Source organism: Lampris incognitus, chromosome 3, assembly GCF_029633865.1.
Source record: "Lampris incognitus isolate fLamInc1 chromosome 3, fLamInc1.hap2, whole genome shotgun sequence".
Classification (NCBI taxonomy): domain Eukaryota; kingdom Metazoa; phylum Chordata; class Actinopteri; order Lampriformes; family Lampridae; genus Lampris; species Lampris incognitus.
This window is the reverse complement of record NC_079213.1, coordinates 17,137,632-17,157,242: the sequence shown is the minus strand read 5'-3', so window position 1 is coordinate 17,157,242 and position 19,611 is coordinate 17,137,632.

Sequence of the window (19,611 nt, the reverse complement as noted above, 5' to 3'; positions counted from 1 at the left end):
ACTGATGTTCGCTCGCTGAGGGAAATTTCCGGTGGTGGATAACTTGTCCCGGTGACCTCGCTCTGTCCCTCCCATAGGGAGAAGAAGTTACGTGGCCTCTTTGGCCACATGGCCCTCACTTCAGCTCTTCCTATAGTGAAGCCTTAAAGATTAGAGAGGCAAGCTTTTAGCCAGTAATTTGCCCATACAAATCCCTAGAGCATTAGATCCAAGGAGGGGAGGAAAGCGAAACCTGCACTGACACGATCATTAGTTCACGATCGTCTCTGGCGAAGCTCCGATAGCCGACGGTCGTTGCAATGAAAAACTCCCATAGGAATATTTCTAAACATACCGTCCTCCTTTTTTGCGGTAACTGCACCCACCGAGTCATTTTTTTTTCTTTGATGGATGTCTCTGCATGGAGAAAAAACAAGACTGATAAGGTTATTCTGTGTGGATTAGTTTTATCACCACAGGGAAAAGAGCTATGGTGTGACTGTGATCACTCTGTAACAAAAACCAATCATTAGCAGGCAGGCTTTGATAACGTGTGTGACGCAATAGCTGGCAGGCCTTTTCTGCGGCACAGCTGTCAAAAAAACACCGGCTCAGAGAGACACCGCTAGGGATGTCATGAGACTGGCCTTCTTTTGGTCTGCTCCTTCATTTATTGTTCCTATTTGTCACCTCCTCTACATTCACTTGTTTAACTTTGGCTGATGCTTTAACAGCAGAACCAAATAAGGACATCGTGCACCAGCTCGCCGCTCCACAAAGTGCAATTCCACACCATTCCCCACACCTTCCAACAACGGGCAAAAAGAGCATAACTGTATTTTTCCAAACAATTCATCTTAGGGGTGAAGCAAGCATGTGGTCGAAGTGATTCTGCCAGCAGCATGCCATGGAGAGTGAGTCGTCTGTGATGGAAACGCCATTAAGTGGCATGTGAGTAGCGTTTGTCCGCATAGCAGGGATTTTTGTCAGACCATCGTGCAACACAGCATTTCCACATGAGTAGAGTACAACTTAGTAACAAAATCACTACCGAATGAAAATCTGGTGTGAGAAGGTGCAGACTCACAATTAATGAGTAGGACTAAAATATGTAAAAACAGATTGCTGCATAAAAGGACAACTCGCTGTGTACCGTTGTTGGTACTCTTAGTGCAATTGAGCCCTTTACCTTTAAATAGCAGTGTTTTAGTGGACATAATCATTTTAAATGGAAGAACATTTGGTCCATGTCTTTTTTTTGAAATGGGTGAAAAGTTGTTTTTTATACATATATATATACATAAAACTGTCAACTGTATGTCAGTATATGTATGTCATTTAATTTCATTGAATGCATCCATGTCGGCATGTTTGTCTCCTCTCTTCATCAGACACACATTAGCACTTTACACATTACAGCGATAAAGGTTTTTTTGCCGCTACATCTGTCTGTGTGTTGAGATAGGTGTTTGAGTCCAACAAAAACAGCTTCCACTTCCTGTCCTCTTGTTTTTCTGCCCCTTTCCCTTTTGCCATCACTGCGAAAACACTCCCTCTGATTTATCTTTATTTTCTGCAGAGGTTCAAGCATCTTTGGCTGGCACGGCTACTTGCTGTATTTTCTCTTCCGAGTCGTCTCTCCGCTCGGCTCATTCTTTACCGTACCTGCTATTTCCCCGCAGACGTCGCAAAGGCCATGACTTGTCTCGTCCGATTTGATACAAAAGAGTAGTGGACGACCCAGATCACATTAAGCTAGCTTTTCATGTCGTTGTTTTGTGTACATGCGTGATATGGACGTGCCACTGCTCTCGCATATATCCCTGCAAAGTTCTTTCTATCGTGGATCATTTTCTGTTTGGATTTTTTTTTTTAATTTACTGTAGATGACACCTTTGAAAAATATATCTTGGCTGCAACCGATGAAAAAGCAGAGCTGGATGAGACAACTGTATTACAAAACTAAATTACATGACAATCACACAATGAGTCAGTCTTGCCGGTATTTCCCCTATGTAAAACCCCTTGCGTAATCTATCTGCTTTTGTATCTCCTGCAAAACAAGATGTGTTTTTTTGTATGATATTTGGAGTCTTTCAGGGGAACGTGAAGGGGCATTGCTTCAAATTACATCTGAAATCTTCCAATGCCAAAATCTAAATATGTAGGTTTTGCAGCGCTCGATGGTGTTTTAAGCCCCCAGCGTACTCTTCAAGGCAGCGCTGCATGGAAGGCACTCCCCGCCCCCTACAGTTTCAGCCAATCACAGCACTGGCGCTAACCCCAACCCTAGCCATAACCCTAACCAGTGCTGTGATTAGATAAAACTGTTGCAGTGCTACCTGGAAGAGTACGTTGGGGGCCCAAAACACCATCGAGTTTTTGCAGCCCAGAAGCTGCGTACACCTAATGAGCATCATTCTTGATTTATTGGGCTCATTTAGAGATATTTATGTTCTTTGTCACCTCTTGTGCTGTTTTCTTCTTTTTTTTTTGAGGGGGGGGGTTGCTCCCTTTTTCTCCCCAATTGTATCCGGCCAATTGTCCCACTCTTACGAGCCATCCAGGTCGCTGCTCCACCCCCTCTGCTGATCTGGGGAGGGCTGCAGGCTACCACATGCCTCCTCCGATACATGTGGAGTCACCAGCCACTTCTTTTCACCTGACAGTGAGGAGTTTCACCAGGGGGATGTAGCGCATTGGGGGAGCACGCTATTCCCCCCAGTTCCCCCTCCCCCCAAGAACAGGCGCCCCGACCGACCAGAGGAGGCGCCAATGTAGCGACCAGGACACATCCCCACATCGGGCTTCCCACTCGCAGACACGGCCAATTGTTTCTGTATCTATAAGGATGCCCGACCAAGCCGGAGATAACACTGGGATTCGAACTGGCGATCTCTGTGTTGGTAGGCAACGGAGAAGACCGCCACGCTACCCAGATGCCCCCTGTGCGATTTTTTTAAGGCATATACTTTACATTGCCTGTTGGAAATCGAACAGAACTTGACAAGTTCTCAGTCGATTCTAACTGTGTCAAGTGTTATTGGGCAGAAACAAACACGGTGATGCAAGAGGGGATCCGTTTTTGGTCCTGAACCTCAGTTTAAAGGAAAACAGTCACAATTTTCAACATTATCTCTCTAAGCGTGTTATGGGAAAGATGCTCTATTAGCAGCCATAATACCACGCAGTCTTCTGTACGTCGCTGAAATGCCGCCAAAACTGTGCAGAGAGATGCCCGGCATTGATGTCACTGGCTAACATTTTTGTTGACATGGCATTTGCTCGATGTATTACTGTTATTCATATTTTCATGTACAACATACTAGCTTATTTCGATGTAGCCCACCAAAGGGAGCCGCAAACCAGGAGGTAATAGTGTGAATGTGAAACTTTTCTGCACGACTTCGCCGGTGTTTCGGAGACAAACAGAAGATTGCTTGACAGTGCTGAAAACCATGGTTCTGTCCCTTTAAGAAACCCTCAGCACCAAAGATAGACAGGCTATGCACCAGCACTGTATCCTGGTGCAAAACTGGAAGAATGGGTAATGGTTGCGTTGGGTTCCAGAGGGAACGAGCTCTAACCCTGCTCTTCTGGAGCCAGCGTTCGGTTCGGTGTAATTCAGTGCTGTCGTCAGTGAAGTCTCATCCACACAGCTGAGGCCTTTTCCACCTCTTAAAGCTCTCCTCGTTACCAAGGAGAATGTGGTGCGAACACCAACACTGTCCACCCAATTGCTCCCTTGTGCTGCATTCATGCATGCATTCATGCACACACACACACACACACACACACACACACACACACACACACACACACACACACACACACACACACACACGCGCGCGCATTCACAGACGTGAGCACATGAGCACACAGCATAGCCGGTTTTTCCTTTTTCAAAACTCCTCATTGGCTCAGGGAGTCTTGGGCGTCACAGGACTCATCAGGACCCCCTGCCACAGTCAGACAGAGAACCAGACACCAGTCGGGTGGGGGTTGTGTGTCGGGTGGGGGTTGTGTGTGTGTGTGTGTGTGTGTGTGTGTGTGTGTGTGTGTAAGGGGTGGGGGATGGGGAGGGGGAGGGCGGATGATGTAATGATATTGTAGAAGGAGAGCTGGGGAATTTGGCTCAATAAAAGCCTAGACTAGGACGGGGATAACGTGACCTGAGCTAAAGACAAAGACGGGTTGTAGACAAAACTTTCACACCACGGTTTATAAATCTCAGTACTTTGTTGAACTCTGTGATTTTTGTTTTGTTTTGTTTGTCTTTTAAAGTTTGACAAAACACAGATGTAGGCTGGTTACTACAGACATGGTCCTGCTCTTTGAGCCCAAAGGAAGGAGCAAAAAGTAATGTGGTACACAGGGAGGGAGTTATAGGTTTAACCATCATCCGTCAACACATTCGCTGCAGTATTGTTTTACTCTCTCGTGTCGTTTCTCGTCTCGCAGAAGTCAGATACTAATGTATGTTAGAAATTTATATTGTGAAAATTACTTCAGTTTGAAAGGTAGGATGGCTGTTTTTCACCATATCACCCACTGAATCACTGCAAGCACCGAGATGTCAATGGGAGCTTTTACCAGCAACTGTGATTATCACTAGTTTTCCATTGCTCTTTTGTTCCTCGTGAAACGCTACACTATCTGCTTTAGCTCCGTCTGACTCGCAGGACCGAGTTAGGTTGAAATCCAAAGCACGTTACGATGGGGATTACAGGGCCATAATGGCGATCACGGATTTTAACACGAGCCGATAATGATGCACACTTCACTCCACTTCTGGTTTTTTTTGGAGAACAATGAGCCCCAAATGTCACCATGCATATATTCGCACGCATGAACGTGCAAGCGTGCACGCACACACGGACACATGCACACACATATTTTATGCATAATATGCATTAAAAATGTGTGCATAATACACACATAGCACACGTATGCACCATTATGCACACAAAGAAATGAGTTGGAACGGCACAAAGAGAAGATTTGTGGGTTAACGTGCCCTGGCCGGCAAAATAAAGACTGAACTCAGATGCCGGACCCCACCCCCACCCCACCTTTCCACCTCCCTCTGTTTTGGGGAGACAACGTATTGTGTTTCATTAGCCCTGGAGGAACAAATGCATCTCCTCTGCAAAACCTAAGGTCAGGTCAGATGTCGTGTGCAAAGCTTTACAGAGGTTTGAGAAAGAAGACGATCTCTTAATTCGCGAGGACAAAAATTGCAAAAAGCCAAACATTCAGTCCGTCTTTTTCTCTTCTCCTTGTGCCACAGAGGCGAAGAGGTAGCCTACCTGTTGAGCGGAAGATCAAAATTTCCCATGGTGGACAAATGTTCATATGCACAACCGTATTGTAGATTGTGACCTGAATGGTGTCCCATCTTGTATATATGATAGTGGTGCATTTGAATTGCCAGTGCATTGTCTAAATTCAAGAGCATCAGATATTCTTTCTTTTTTTTTTTGTGGAATTTTTTCCCCCTTTTTCTCCCCACTTGTACTTGGCCAATTACCCCACTCTTCCGAGCTGTGCCGGTCTCTGCTCCACCCCCTCTGCTGATCCAGGGAGGGCTGCAGACTACCACATGTCTCCTTGAATAAATGTGGAGTCAGCGCGTGGGAGGATTGTGCTATTCTCCCCCCCCCGAACAGGCGCCCCGACCGACCAGAGGAGGCACTAGTACAGCGACCAGGACACATACCCACATACGGCTTCCCGCTCGCAGACACGGCCGATTGTGTCTGTAGGGACGCCCGACCAAGCCGGAGACAACACGGGAACTCAAACCGGTGATCCCCATGTTGGTAGGCAACGAAATAGACCACTACGCTACCCGGACGCGAGCGTCGGATATTCTTAATTAGGCTCCAAAGGCAGAAATGAAAAATCAGTCCTGTGCTCTAGAAATGAAGACTGACCTCAGTGTCCCCTAATCAGTTTTGCAGCTTTGAGAAGACCGATGGCGTTAGCGTATGAGTGAATTTTAACTTGGGTTTAACTGCTTGTTTCTTTAATTAGATCTTTTATAGAGGCTGGAGTGCTCTCTCTCCAAAGCCACATTCTGTGAATTACCCAAATGACGGCTCTATAAACCATATTCCCTAACAGGAGCTGTGGTGTCATTGCGCTCTGATGCCATGCCACGCTGTGGAGCGGTTTATGGATGTGCCCAGCTGTTTATAGCAGCTGTCTCACATTAGTCTGCACACCTACTGCCGTGCACATACGCAAAGGTACACTTCTTTCCGACCCTTCTATCTCTTTCTGTCACTTTCTCACACACACAGCCACACAGCCATGCACACAAATGAATACTGAGATGTGCTCACACACACACACAAATATTTTCAGATGTCAGATCGACCACAGACTTCTCTTTCTCCCACGATGTCTCCCTCAACTCGCCTCAACCCCCCCCCCCACACACACACACACACACACACATCTACCACATGCATATCTGACAAGACGGTGAGCTTCACTACTCTGTACTCTCACAGCGATGGGATTTCATCAGAAACCCTATTCACCAGAATATCTTTTCAGGCCACCGCTGTGGTAGAAGGAAGCATGCTACACACAATCAGCGGAGAGGTTGTGATGTGTGGCTGCTGCCGTGCCATTCGCTTTCCCACAAATCACTTGTCACGTCCCTTAATACATCTGTGGGTCAACCATGGAAAAATGCTATTATTATCTGCAAGAGAAATGGCGCGAATGAGAGGAGAGCAAGTGAGAGAACGAGAGAGAGAGAGAGAGAGAGAGAGAGAGAGAGAGAGAGAGAGAGAGAGAGAGAGAGAGAGAGAGAGAGAGTTTCTACCCTTCCAAAGTTTATTTCATTCTGAGTTCCTTCTTGAAAAATAACGTCAAAACAATTAACACATGTTCAAGGGCTGCTTCTTATATTCATCCTTTGAAAACTCTATTTTATCCATTTGCTTGGTTTTATTTCATGTCTTTGTCAGTAGTTGAAGTACGGTGTGTAATAATATACCATGGCATGGGCTGAACAACAAAAGGGTAAGTTAGTTTGATTTAGGCAGGTGGACTGATGGTGTGGACATCTGCATCGAGCCAGACCTGATCCAACACAGTTCCACAGAGGACATGAAATATGTCCAACGAATGAGCGTTCCTATTTTTCATCCAAAGTTCCCCAGATATCCCCCAATTGTAGTCTTCATGCTCCATCCATCCATCCTCCTCTCCTCTCCTCTCCTTCCTCCAATCTTTCCAGTGTCACAGCCCAAACCTCTGTTTTCTACTCAGATTCCCCCTCTTCCTCAGCTTCATCATCTTTGTCAGTCTTCCCTTCATCCAAATCCTCCTCCCCAGCACTTCACCTTTCCCACCTCTCCCTCCAAATTTCCCCTTTCTGTTGACTCTTCCTCTTTCTCCTCTTCTTCTTCTTCTTCTTTAACTACTTGTGCCTAAACATTCTCTGTGCCTCTGACTAGTCCACCTTCTCCACCTTCATGTCCAACAGGCTCACCTCCCCCTTCTTCATGCATTTGTTCTGTGGACTTCCTTGTCCTCCACCGATCTACACAATGCACCACCTAATCCTCCCCCTACTTATCAGCCCCTTTTGTTTATTTGCCCTCCACCACCATCCCGACCCCCTGTGTTGTTTGCCCTGGGGTCACAGTTTATCTTTCTTGAAGGAATGTTGAAAATAGATGTGTTTGCGTACATATATGTGTGTGCCTGTGTATGACTGTGTGTATGTCAGTATCTGTCAGTGTGTGTATTCCACCCAGTGTGGATCCAGCACACCTGCTTTTGTTTCTGTAGGGTTTAATACTAAGAGCGTGTGTGTGTGTGTGTGTGTGTGTGTGTGTGTGTGTGTGTCACTCCTCTGACAGATTTTACAACATGGTTCAGTGAGGATTGATGGGGCCTCTCCAGCAGGTCAGAACGTTAGATGTTGTCTTGATTGTGTGTGTGTATGTGTGTGCGTGTGCGCGCGCCTGCCTGCATGTGCTTATTCTGGAAGGTTCTTTAATAGCTTTAGTCCCCAAATCCCTTTCGAACTCGCCTGGGAACCAGACGAATTTGCAAGTGAGCAAATGTAAAACATGACTTCGCAGATTCGTCTGGTTCCCAGGCTACTTTGCACCGCTTGCAGAACCTCAGAAGAATACGTACATACAAGCCCTGTGCCATTCGGCCCTCTCTCTTTGTCTTTCAAGATTTCTCTCTGGCACACAAATGCTCACACACGAGCACTTATGCAAGCACATCTTTGTCAGAACATCCCTCGAGAATTGTTGCTCCTCGAACAATGGCGTGGTGGCAACAGCAGATCTGTTTGTTATGATGACTACAAAGCGGTCCTCCCTTTGTGCCGTCTCCAACGCTGGATTCGCGTCTTGGTGATTTATGCATGTGTGTGTGTGTTGCATTAAGTGTGTCTTTGTGTGCTGTGTGTATGTTGGCTCATCGTCCTGCATATGATTGTGTGTGGGTATGCATGTGTGTGTATGTATGTGAATGTGTGTCACACTTGTGCGTTGCTGAGAGGAATGGAAATGGTTGGTAGTGTGTCGAAATGCGATTCAGCATGCAGGCTTAACTTACACCGAGACATCTGCTCTCCAAAACTGCTGTAAAAATAATGATTGGAACTGTGTCTGCATGTTTGTGGTGTGTGTGTGTGTGTGTGTGTGTGTGTGTGTGTGTGTGTGTGTGTGTGTGTGTGTGTGTGTGTGTGTGTGTGTGTGCGTGCTGTCTAAGGAGCAATATATATAGCTTTGTCTTTTAATTGTGTCCGGTTGACTCATTAACACACTCTTACTGCACAGTTCAATTCTGTATCATTCATCCTCTATAGCCCCACTAAGGCCAAGCTCAAACGCAAACACACAAACTGGTGGCATGGCGGTCGATTCCGTTGCCTGCCAGCACGAGGTTCCCCGGTTCGAATCCCCGTGTTACCTGCTGTTTGGTCAGGGACACAATTGGCCGTGTCTGCAGGTGGGAAGCCGGATGCGGGCATGTGTGCTGGTGGCTGCACTAGCGCCTCCTCTGGCCGGTCGGGGCGCCTGTTCGGGGGGAGGGGGAACTGGGGGAATAGCGTGATCCTCCCACGCGCTACGTTCCCCTGGTGGAACTCCTTACTGTCAGGTGAAAAGAAGCGGCTGGCGACTCCACATGTATCGGAGGAGGCATGTGGTAGTCTGCAGCCCTCCCCGGATCGGCAGAGAGGGTGGAGCAGAGACCAGGATGGCTCGGAAGAGCGGGGTAATTGGGCGGATACAATTGGGGAGAAAAAGAGGGAAAAATCAAAAAAAGAAAAAGAAAGAGGAAAGTGTTCATCCATAGCCACACTAAGAAAGATGGCATAATAGCAAGGCAAGTCCCAGTTTGCCATGATACAGTAACAATGAACAGGAACTTTTTGCAAGGCTTTACAGCAGGCGACCATAAGGCCAGAGCTCAAATTCCTCCTGCAAATTGTTATTGGGACTGTCGAGAATCTTGTTGGCCTTACCAAGGAACCGTTCACAAGTGCAAAAGTTTGGCCTGACTATTCCCACAATCTGACTTGCCTCTCTGATGAGGCTACACACACACACACACACACACACACACACACACACACACACACACACACACACACACACACACACACACACACACACACAGGTCTGTTGGATGGAGTTACTCCCATGCACAGACACCCTGGCTGATCATCTGTAACAAATAATCCTCAACATTTCTTCAGAAATTTGTTGTGAGCACGTCAACAGTATGTGCACATCCGTCTTCTCCACAAGATGAAACAGAACAATTAATTAGCCGTGATGAGTGCGCAATATTCAGAGCGCCGGAGCACAGAGTAAGTCAAGTCAGTTTTATTTGTATAGCCCAATATCACAAATTACAGATTTGCCTCAGTGGGCTTTACAGCAACACAACAGCCTGTCCTTAGACCCTCTCATCAGATAAGGAACAACTCCCCCCCCAAAAAAACCCAAACCTTTAACAGGGAGAAGGAAGAAACCACAGGGCGAGCAACAGAGGAGGGATCTCTCTCCCAATACGGACAACGTGCGATGGATGTTGTGTTTACACAATTGACACAATACAACATTGAAAGAGGATAAACAGAATTATAATGGACTTATAAAATATATGAAGAATATGATGCACAGGATGCCAAGCAGTGTCCAGACGCCACTGGAACAGCCCAGGACCCGAGCCACACCACCACCATCACCATGTTAAAAAAAAAATTATATGGATTTATAAGATATATAAAAAGAAAATGTGATGAGGGGACTGGGGGTGGGGGTGGGGGGGTTCCAAAAAAAACCCAAAACTCTCACCCCTTACCGGATGCCATTAGTGTTTAAATTGTAATTTAAACACTAAAAAGTTTGATAATTATCAAGCTTTGCTGCGCAAAGCCATGAAATCTGGTAGATCTGGGAATTTCAGATGAATTTAGGAAGTGGCTGTGTACACTATCTGTCATTTGAATCAGAAATTTGTCCAAAGCAATTTAAGGAGGAATCCATCCTTGTATTAAGATGACCTACATGTAATTCTACTGAGAACCACTGGGCTGTGGATCTGGCATCGGGAAGCCATAACATCAGAGAAAGAGGAAAGAGCTTTCCAGGTCACTGCGGAAACCCACGATCTCTTTTACAGGCCCGAGGTTTCACCCACACATACATATAAACAGACACAGACACATAGACACATGTACTCATAAAAACACCACATTCCAAAAAATGTGTGTACATGTGTGCAAAAATAAAAGGAAACTCCACCCGCTCACAGACACATGTATATATATAGGCATAGGCTTAAACGCACACATGCAGAAATGCGTGTGCACACACATCTTCACACACAAGCGACACACACACATGCACATTCAGACACCTACACACATAAACATAAAAACACACATTTGAAACACTGCACACATACACCTCCGTATCTGCAGTTCATTGAGGACACTAGCAGGAGAGCGGCTGATTGGTCAAAGTTTGCTATGACATCATCACACAAGTTTCCAGTCCTTCTGATGAAGAAAGAGGGGGTAGAAGGAGGGGGAAAAAGGAGATACGGACGATTCGAGAGAGAGAGAAAATAGGGTGAGGGATTGGATGAAGGGAAAGAGGAAGCGAGGTGAGCTCCACAGAGATTAACCAGCACGTCACGGGGAAGGTTTAAGAGCAGTTTCGGGCTTACAACAGAAGTGTGAGTAAACATGAAGCATCACAACAGTGAGCAGCTGGCGCTTTTATGCTGGTTTTTGTTTTGTTTTTTCCTTTTCTCGAGTCATCGTTTGGAGGTGGGCAGCAGCATGGCGTTGTGGTTAGTCGGGGTCGTCTTCCAACCGGTATGCCCAGGCTCAAGTCCACCAAAGTAGTCACAATAGTAGTCACAATTCATATTTCAACATGGATGAACTCGAGGAAACTTTCACATCACATGAGAAGATCGGGCCCTGTGATGGCATGGCAGACTGTCCAGGGTGTCTCCCCGCCTCCCGCCCAATGTACCTGGGATAGGCTCCAGCTTCCCTGTGATCCTGAGAGCAGGGCAGGATAAGCGGTTTGGATAATGGATGGATGGATGGCTGGATGAGAAGATCGGGCCACATTTGGTTTGGTTTGGTTTTAGCAAAACAATTTGAACCACATTAAATTCACAGAAGTCCCATCTACACAAGTTGCCGTTTTGCAGAACCAAGATACAGAGGTGGCCATTGCAGTCCTGTCTCACACTGGTAGGACAGACAAATTTCATCTGAATGCTCTGGACTAGAAACAAATCAGCATATTGAATATATACCTCGAACCCCTGTCAACCATCCATTGACCAGAATATTCCTTGTTACTCCAGTCAATTTAAAAGAGATTAACAAGTCCGGGTAGCGTAGTGGTCTATTCCGTTGCCTACCAACACGGGGATCAGTGGTTTGAATCCTTGTGTTACCTCCAGCTTGGTCGGGCGTCCCTACAGACACAATTGGCCGTGTCTGCGGGTGGGAAGCCGGATGTGGGTATGTGTCTTGGTTGCTGCACTAGCGCCTCCTCTGGTCGGTCAGGGCGCCTGTTCCGGGGGGAGGGGGGACTGGGGAGAATAGCATGATCCTCCCACGCGCTACATCCCCCTGGTGAAAATACTCACTGTCAGGTGAAAAGAAGCGGCTGGCAACTCCACTTGTGTCGGAGGAGGCATGTGGTAGTCTGCAGCCCTCCCCGGATCGGCAGAGGGGGTGGAGCAGCGACCGGGACAGCTCGGAAAATAGGGCGAAAAAATAGATTACCAACTGATTTTTTTTTCAAAGGCCCCCTCCCAGTGATGGATAGAGAAGAATTATAGAAGAGTAGCAGCAGGTCAGCATGTGCAACGTAATGCATCCATAGACTGTTGCACGGTAGATGGAAGGCAAAGGATTTTCGCAATAGCTGCCTTATTCAATTGCAGCACTAAAAAGTCTATGGACTGAAATTCCCCCATTAAATCCACGATTTGAAAGCGCAAGCGAAGGGCCCTTGGAGGCAGACCTCATTAAAAGTGCCTGAGAATTAACGCTTGGATTCCTCAGAGGGTCTGTGTGGTTTTACAAGACACGTGGAAAGTAAAGTGGGGAGATTTTAACGTTGTCTTGTCGATAATTCTGCATCGGAGTTGCTTGTCCGGGACTTAACGTCCTCTTAAAATGCTTTAAGAGTGTTTAAAATGTAAGTCTTGCTTTATTGAATTGCGTTTGTTGGCACAATATGCTTGCACTCGTCCACAAGCGCAGGCGCGCACACACACACACACACACTCAAAAATACACAGGCACACACATACGTAAATGCAAACACACGCAATAAAACTGCACTGTATTGTAACAATGATATATAAAGCAATGAGACTCAGTCATTATACTGACCTTGTCCTCAGCTGACTCTCGCTGCATATATATACTCAAGCAGTAAAAGAAATATGTTGTCCATAGTTGTAAAACACAATCATAAACCTGAAGATACAAAGTACAGCCCCACTTGGATTTACATTTTTGACCAGGAGAAAGCTTTTGTGGAGCTGGTGGTGGATGGGTGGTGTGCAGAAGTTAGTTTGTGTGTGTATGTTGGGGGGGGTGTTGGGGAGGGGTTTTCCTCGTGTTGGGTAAGTGGCTGTGCCAATAGACCTCTAAAGTGTAATGTACATTTCATGTCCAAATAAGGGATTCTGGATCCAACCTATCAGTCCAATGTAAGATGCTTAAGCATGTAAAATAATCGCCTTTAACTATGTCCAACGCTACTGCTGACCATTTTTGTTGCTACCCCGGATTGCTCTCTTGTGCATTGGTAGATTGGTTGCAGTGGATTTTGATCGTTGTTTTAGCTACATTAAGAAATTGCTTGCAATTGTTAGCTTAGCATAAACATTATTTGCCCCCAGCGTCTACCGGTGCAGGGTGCTCAACACTACTACATCTGCCCCCCTCATCCCTCTCTTACTCCTATGATGCAACATCTGTACCATGGTTGTGAGCAAAATTCCTAAAAATTCACAAACGTGTTAAAATTTGTAATAAACTCGTCATGTGTCATTTCTATCTACATTAATCAGTGTGTTCATTGTAAAAAGCAAAATGTTTGGCAAACAGGATCCCCAAAAACCTTACTTATTTTTGCCATAGTTGAAACATAAATGGATCCGGGTCTAATCTTGGGAGGCCCCGAGATGACGACAACACTTTAAAGGTCTATAAGTCACGGTCAGCTGAGATCATCTGGGCTAGACGACATTAATATTTTATGTTCTTCTTCTGCCTCAGCAACTACTGCTCAAGGGTTTCCGAGCTTAACAGAAGCCACTTGTAGAAATGAGTTTGCACTGACCCACCAATGTCTGTAACTGAATGGTTTTGTAGCTTGACATTGCTGGAAAAAAAAAGAAAGGCAAATGTCATCGGCATCCCTTCCTGAGAGAAACAAACTCGGAACTGATGTGTAAGCCTGCCAGTTGAGAAATTACATTATGTGGACATGCTTTAATGAAACGTTGATGGACGAGGCTTTTCGCTTCAGATATCATCAGACACGGGAGAGTCGGGTTAAGAACAACCCTTGAACTTAAGCTCCTCCATTTTTCTATTTTTTTGATCTCCCTCCAATGGCCCACCTTATGTTTAACATTTCTGAAAATTATCAAGTCGGCTTGAGTTTCCTTTATACATTCCATCAGACCACCACATGACCTCATGGGCTTAATGCAGCACAGCTCCCCGACTGTGTGGCCATCATCTACAAAGAACATAGAGAGGTCCATAGATGTGTGCAAATCTGTGTGTTTTAAGGCCAATGCACTCTGATCTTCCACAGAGCTGAGCAGAGGTTCAAAGGTCAGCAGTCGTTCCCGCTGGTGACCTGCCGTGATTTAAACATCTGCTTCTCTCTCATCTCCTTTGTATGAGCACATGTGTGGATGTGGATGTCCGTGTTTTCCTCTGCGGGGTAGCACAGTAAAACCCTACCGCTAATATCTCAGGTTCTCACCCTGCAAGTACTCGCCAAATAAGAGGGCGGCCTTTTGGATTTTTAAGTTTATTTCCAGAAGGCACGAATACAAGTTTTTCAGTTAGTTTCTGTGACATTCTGTGTGTACACTGCAAATTAGCTGCACGTTGTCTCGATTAAAATGTCATTTTTTCCTCCTTTTTCTCTGTCGGCCTATTGGCTGGATCCCTTGACCTGAGTGGTTCCAACAGTGTTTTGTGTGCCTGATTGATTAACCTGTGATTATGATCAGGTTTTTTTTTGTTTTTATAAATTAGCCACTGTTGAACTGGTGGTCTTTACTGAGTCATGTATTTGTCATAATGTCCTATTGGCTGCTGTTTTCATTGCCCTGCATTTCATAAACAGTTGTGAAAGTCTCTAAATGAGCTGTTTGTGTTGTTTCTTACCGTCACGAAGGCTCAAAGGCTGTAAGAACTTGTTGGTTCTAACTAAAAGTTTTGTTCTCAATAAAAGTACAAAACTTGTGGAAATCTTGTTCCCCACATGCCATGTTTCTTACAATCACCTTGTTAGTTGCACTGGAAAATCCTCCATATATTAGCTCAGCAAGTGCCCCACTGCCACAAATACCTCCTTGACGCAAACGCTGAATCTCCACCAACTCCAGGTATGCTGCTCTGTTACGAGCCTGCGGTTTGAGTTCCCTGTGGACACGTGAAAAGCAGAATCTCCCTTCACTGAAGCTTTAATCACCGGATGGGCAGCACAGCTTTGTCCCGTCAGTAGCTCACACCCATGGCATGCGTTTCATTTGAGATATTTTGATGAGGGGTGGAAGTAAGGGAAGGTAATTTTGTTAACATCCATCCATCCATTATCCAAACCGCTTATCCTGCTCTCAGGGTCGCGGGGATGCTGGAGCCTATCTCATCAGTCATTGGGCGGCAGGCAGGGAGACCACCTGGACAGGCCGCCGGGCCATCACAAGGCCGACACACACACAGCTTCAAGATTCTTGATTTGTTAACGTCTCATTATAAAAGTATAAGAGAGTAAAATTCTTGCGTTTCAGCTCCTCAACACTGCAGCAACAATAGTAATCAAATAACAACAAAATAGAACAAAAAAGCAGTAATAATGATAAATAGTGTGTGATGTATTTAAGGTGGTGTGTGTGTGTGTGTGTGTGTAAACTGATGATCCACTGAAGACCATAGGTCAGTACTATCAGTCCAGCACCAGGCGTAGTGTATTTTAATGTTCTTTGTTCAAAAGCCTGGTTGCTTGGTGGAAAAAGCTGTTTCGGAGCCTGCTGGTCCAGGCCCCCTAAACCTATTCAATATCCAGCTTTGAGTATTGAGTAGGTTTAGAGGGACAATACTAAATCAAAGTCAAACTGCAATGTTGAATATCATTGCAAAAGCCCTCTTATCTACACAATCAGTGTTAGGATTCCCAGGTAAACGGACAGGTAAGAACCTAAATGTAAGACACAGACAGGGAGGTTAAAGTTAACATTCAGTTTAATGGTCAAGTGCAGGCAGGGGTCAGTACACAGGAAATCAGTCCAACACGTTACCAGATAGACAAGGAGCAGGAAGACAGGCAGAACACGCTCAAAACTCAAGTTCTAGTTACCAGGGTTTTCAGTCCAAACAGATCTGACAAGGGGCAGGCAAGAGAAACAAGGTCCAGGAAACAGGCAGAAGACTTCAAACACGGGTAGACATGTAGAACGAGAATTAATGAAACGCTGGATAGCTTGGCTGAATACACAATCTGGCAGTAGAACAGGGAAATCAGGGGAGTATGGGCTGGGGAGTTAATGACGGAATGGGGAACAGGTGTTGGATACACAGGGCTGACTGAAGACAAAAACAGAGGCAGGAACTGACACTACAAGAGAACATCAAAATAAAATGGGAAAGACAACAGACAATGATTAGAGGTAATAGGCTGACTGACTCAAACTATGGAAGACAGTGACCATTGAAAATAACTAAACTAGGAGACATGGTGTAATTACTGACTGGCGGACAGCCCCCCCCCCCCCAAGGGATCGATACCAGACATTCCAACAAGCCAATAAGGTACACCGAGCAGGTTGGGTGGAGGGGGTCTGGAGGAGGGATTCAGGCGCAAGTGGCCTGGGAGCTGAGGATCTCAGGCTGGGGGTGGCCTGAAGGCTGCACACAATCAGAATGCAGGACTGAAGGGCAGAGCAGCTCTGGTAGACGGGCAGGAGGATGACCAGATGTGCGGGGCCACTCAACAGGATGACCTGGAGCTCAACGATGTGAACAAAACCGCTCGGGAGGCTGACGACAAAGATGGGACCACTCAGGAGGTCAACCAGATAACAAGAAACCAAGATGGCAATGCTTGGGTGGCCAGCCAGAGGCTCCAGGACCAAGAGGAAAGGGAAAAGTGGTGGTTGGACCTCTGGAGTTGTAGAAAGTGGGCTGCTGAAGATCCCGGAGGTGGAGCTGCACGGGACACAGGAATCTGGGCCACAGGAAGCTGGACCACTGGGAATGTGGCAGACTCTGGAGGCAGAGCTGTGTCTCCTGCAGGAAACACAGGAAGCTGGGCCACTGGGGGGAGTGCTGCAGACTCTGAAGGTGGAGCCACAGGAGACAATGAAAGCTGGAACACGGGATGCTGCAGACTCTGGAGGCAGAGCTATAGGAGACACAGGCAACTGAGCCTCTGGAGACAGAGGCAACTGGACCATTAGAGATGCTGTAGACTGTGGAAGGGCATTGGCAGGTGTGGCCGATGGCTGGAAGTCCAGTTGGTTGTTGGCAAAGATGACCGACTGCTGGAGATATGACAGGGCATCAGCAAAGATGGCTGACTGCTTGGGGTCAGGCAGGGTGTCGTGGGTGCGGCCGATGGCTGGAGGTCTGGCAGGGTGTGGCCAATGGATGGAAATTAGGTAGGGTGTCAGCAACGGTGGCCGATGGCTCAGAATCAGACAAGGCCCTGGCCGATGACTCGGGACCAGGCTGGGTGTCAGCAGGAATGACCAATGACTTGAGAACAGGAACAGGGAGGGAGTCAGTAAAGGTGACTGTTATGGCTCCTGCAGGTTTTCAGAGCCTTGTTATGTTTATTCAAGGAAGTTCGGGCTTGTTGCTTTAAATTTATGTTCATTTTGCTACATTGAACTTTGGCCTGCAATGTAACAGGAAATAGAAAGTTTTTCTTACTGTCATCTTCTCAGTCACGCAGAAGCCTGAAGCTCTGTTTGCCAATGGTGAGCACAGCCTGTAAGTTAGTAATTAGAATAAATTAGGCTTTCATATGCCTGTGCCATTTTTGTAATTTGTTTTAACAACATTTGTTTTTTATAACACTTAAGTCTATTTTGGTTGCTATTGGCACAATGGCACTAGTATTAGAATGTTAGCTCACTGTTTGCACGTTAGCGTGCTAGTGTTGGTATTTTAGCTCGCTAGCTAGCGTTAGCTTATGGGGATTTTTTTGTGCATGACTGATGCAGGTTTGTTCTTTTGTTTCAGTTTTTACTCTGTCTGTTGATGGTCATGTTGAATAAAGTTCATGAAGCCAAACTACTCGTGTCATCAATGGAAGCATTAGCGATCTGCATAACTGCATCGGGGAAACAGTTAGGGCAGAATAGTGACCAACAACTTGGGTGCGGGGAGCAGGCTGGGCGTCGGCAGAGGTGCTGGGCAGTGGAGACTGCTGACAGCCTCAGTGACCATGTTTTCTCCTAGGGACAGGCTGGACCTCAGTCATGGTTGTGGGCAGTGGAGACTCTAGCAGAGACTGACACTAGGCAGCGGAGACTGGCGCTTGCAGCGGAGGACAGAGTGAGGACATCAGTGAGGTGGCTGTATATTGAGCTGGTCGTCTCAGAGACAGGAGGCAGGTCTGGCAGTACTGGTTCTGATGTGGAAGAATATGGGAGGCGGCTGAGCGGGACTGCAAGTAATTTGTCGAGTGTCTTTGATGACATCTTACTTGGGAACAAACTGGTTCACCCACAGCCTCTCTCTGAACCACTGCAATAGAGTGAAAACCTTCAACTGGTGTTGGTTATGCTGCAGTGGGTTAGAAGGGATGAGCAGAGCCAATGCACTTCCAAACTCTGTTACTTTTTCTGTGTAGCTGAGCAACTCCTTGGCTCTGGGGTGCGAGGACACTGGGGTGCAGGGCTGTGGTGGTTCTGGAGGCCGGCAAATGCTGACAGGATGGGATCTGGAACAGACTGGTGTGGTTTCTGCATGGCCCGTTGAACCCCTGGAGTAGCCCACATGGCCATTGAAACTCTAGCTAATGGTCACACCTATTTGCATATGAAACTGATTGTTGGTTTCGGTCATTCCGCAACTGTATTGTTTATAAGAGTAGGGATACCTGCAGTCAGTTTAGACTGAAGAGGTCACTTACGAGTGGTGAAACGTTTCAGTCAATAAACATTGTGTCCAGATGAACTGATTCACCTCTGGCATTGAACCTCTGGGTTTCCTGCCGCGAAGCCTGTTCCCATGAACGGGTTTGGGGCTGGAATCAGCTTGGGACAAGCAGGCTGCATTCTGCCACAAAGCATGGGAGTCTGGCTGGCGCTATGAGGAACAGAAAGGGAGGTTACAGTAACAATCAGTTTAATGGTCAATGGCAGGCAGGGGTCAGTACACAGTAATTCAGTCAAGCAGGCAACCAGATAGACAAGGTAGAAGATAGACTTCAAACATGAATAGACATGTAGAACGAGAGTTAATAGAGGTGAATCAATTTGCTGGCTACACAAGACAATCAGGTAGGGGAATAGGGAATTCAGGGGATTATATAGACTGGGGAACTAATGAGGGAATGAGAAAAAGTTGTGGGATACACAGGGTTGACTGAGGACAAAACCAGGGGCTGGAACTGACATGACAAAACAGGTGAACTTCAAAATAAAACAGGAAAGGCAACAGACAATAATTGAGGTAATACACTGAATGACTCAAACTCTGGAAGACAATGACTGCGGAAAATAACTGACTGAACTAAACTGGGAGGAATGTTACAATGTTACAATTTCATTTAGCAAACGCTGAAGAAGATTAGTGATTTGTGACACCATTGAGAGGGAGAAGGTGAGCTTCCATGCCAT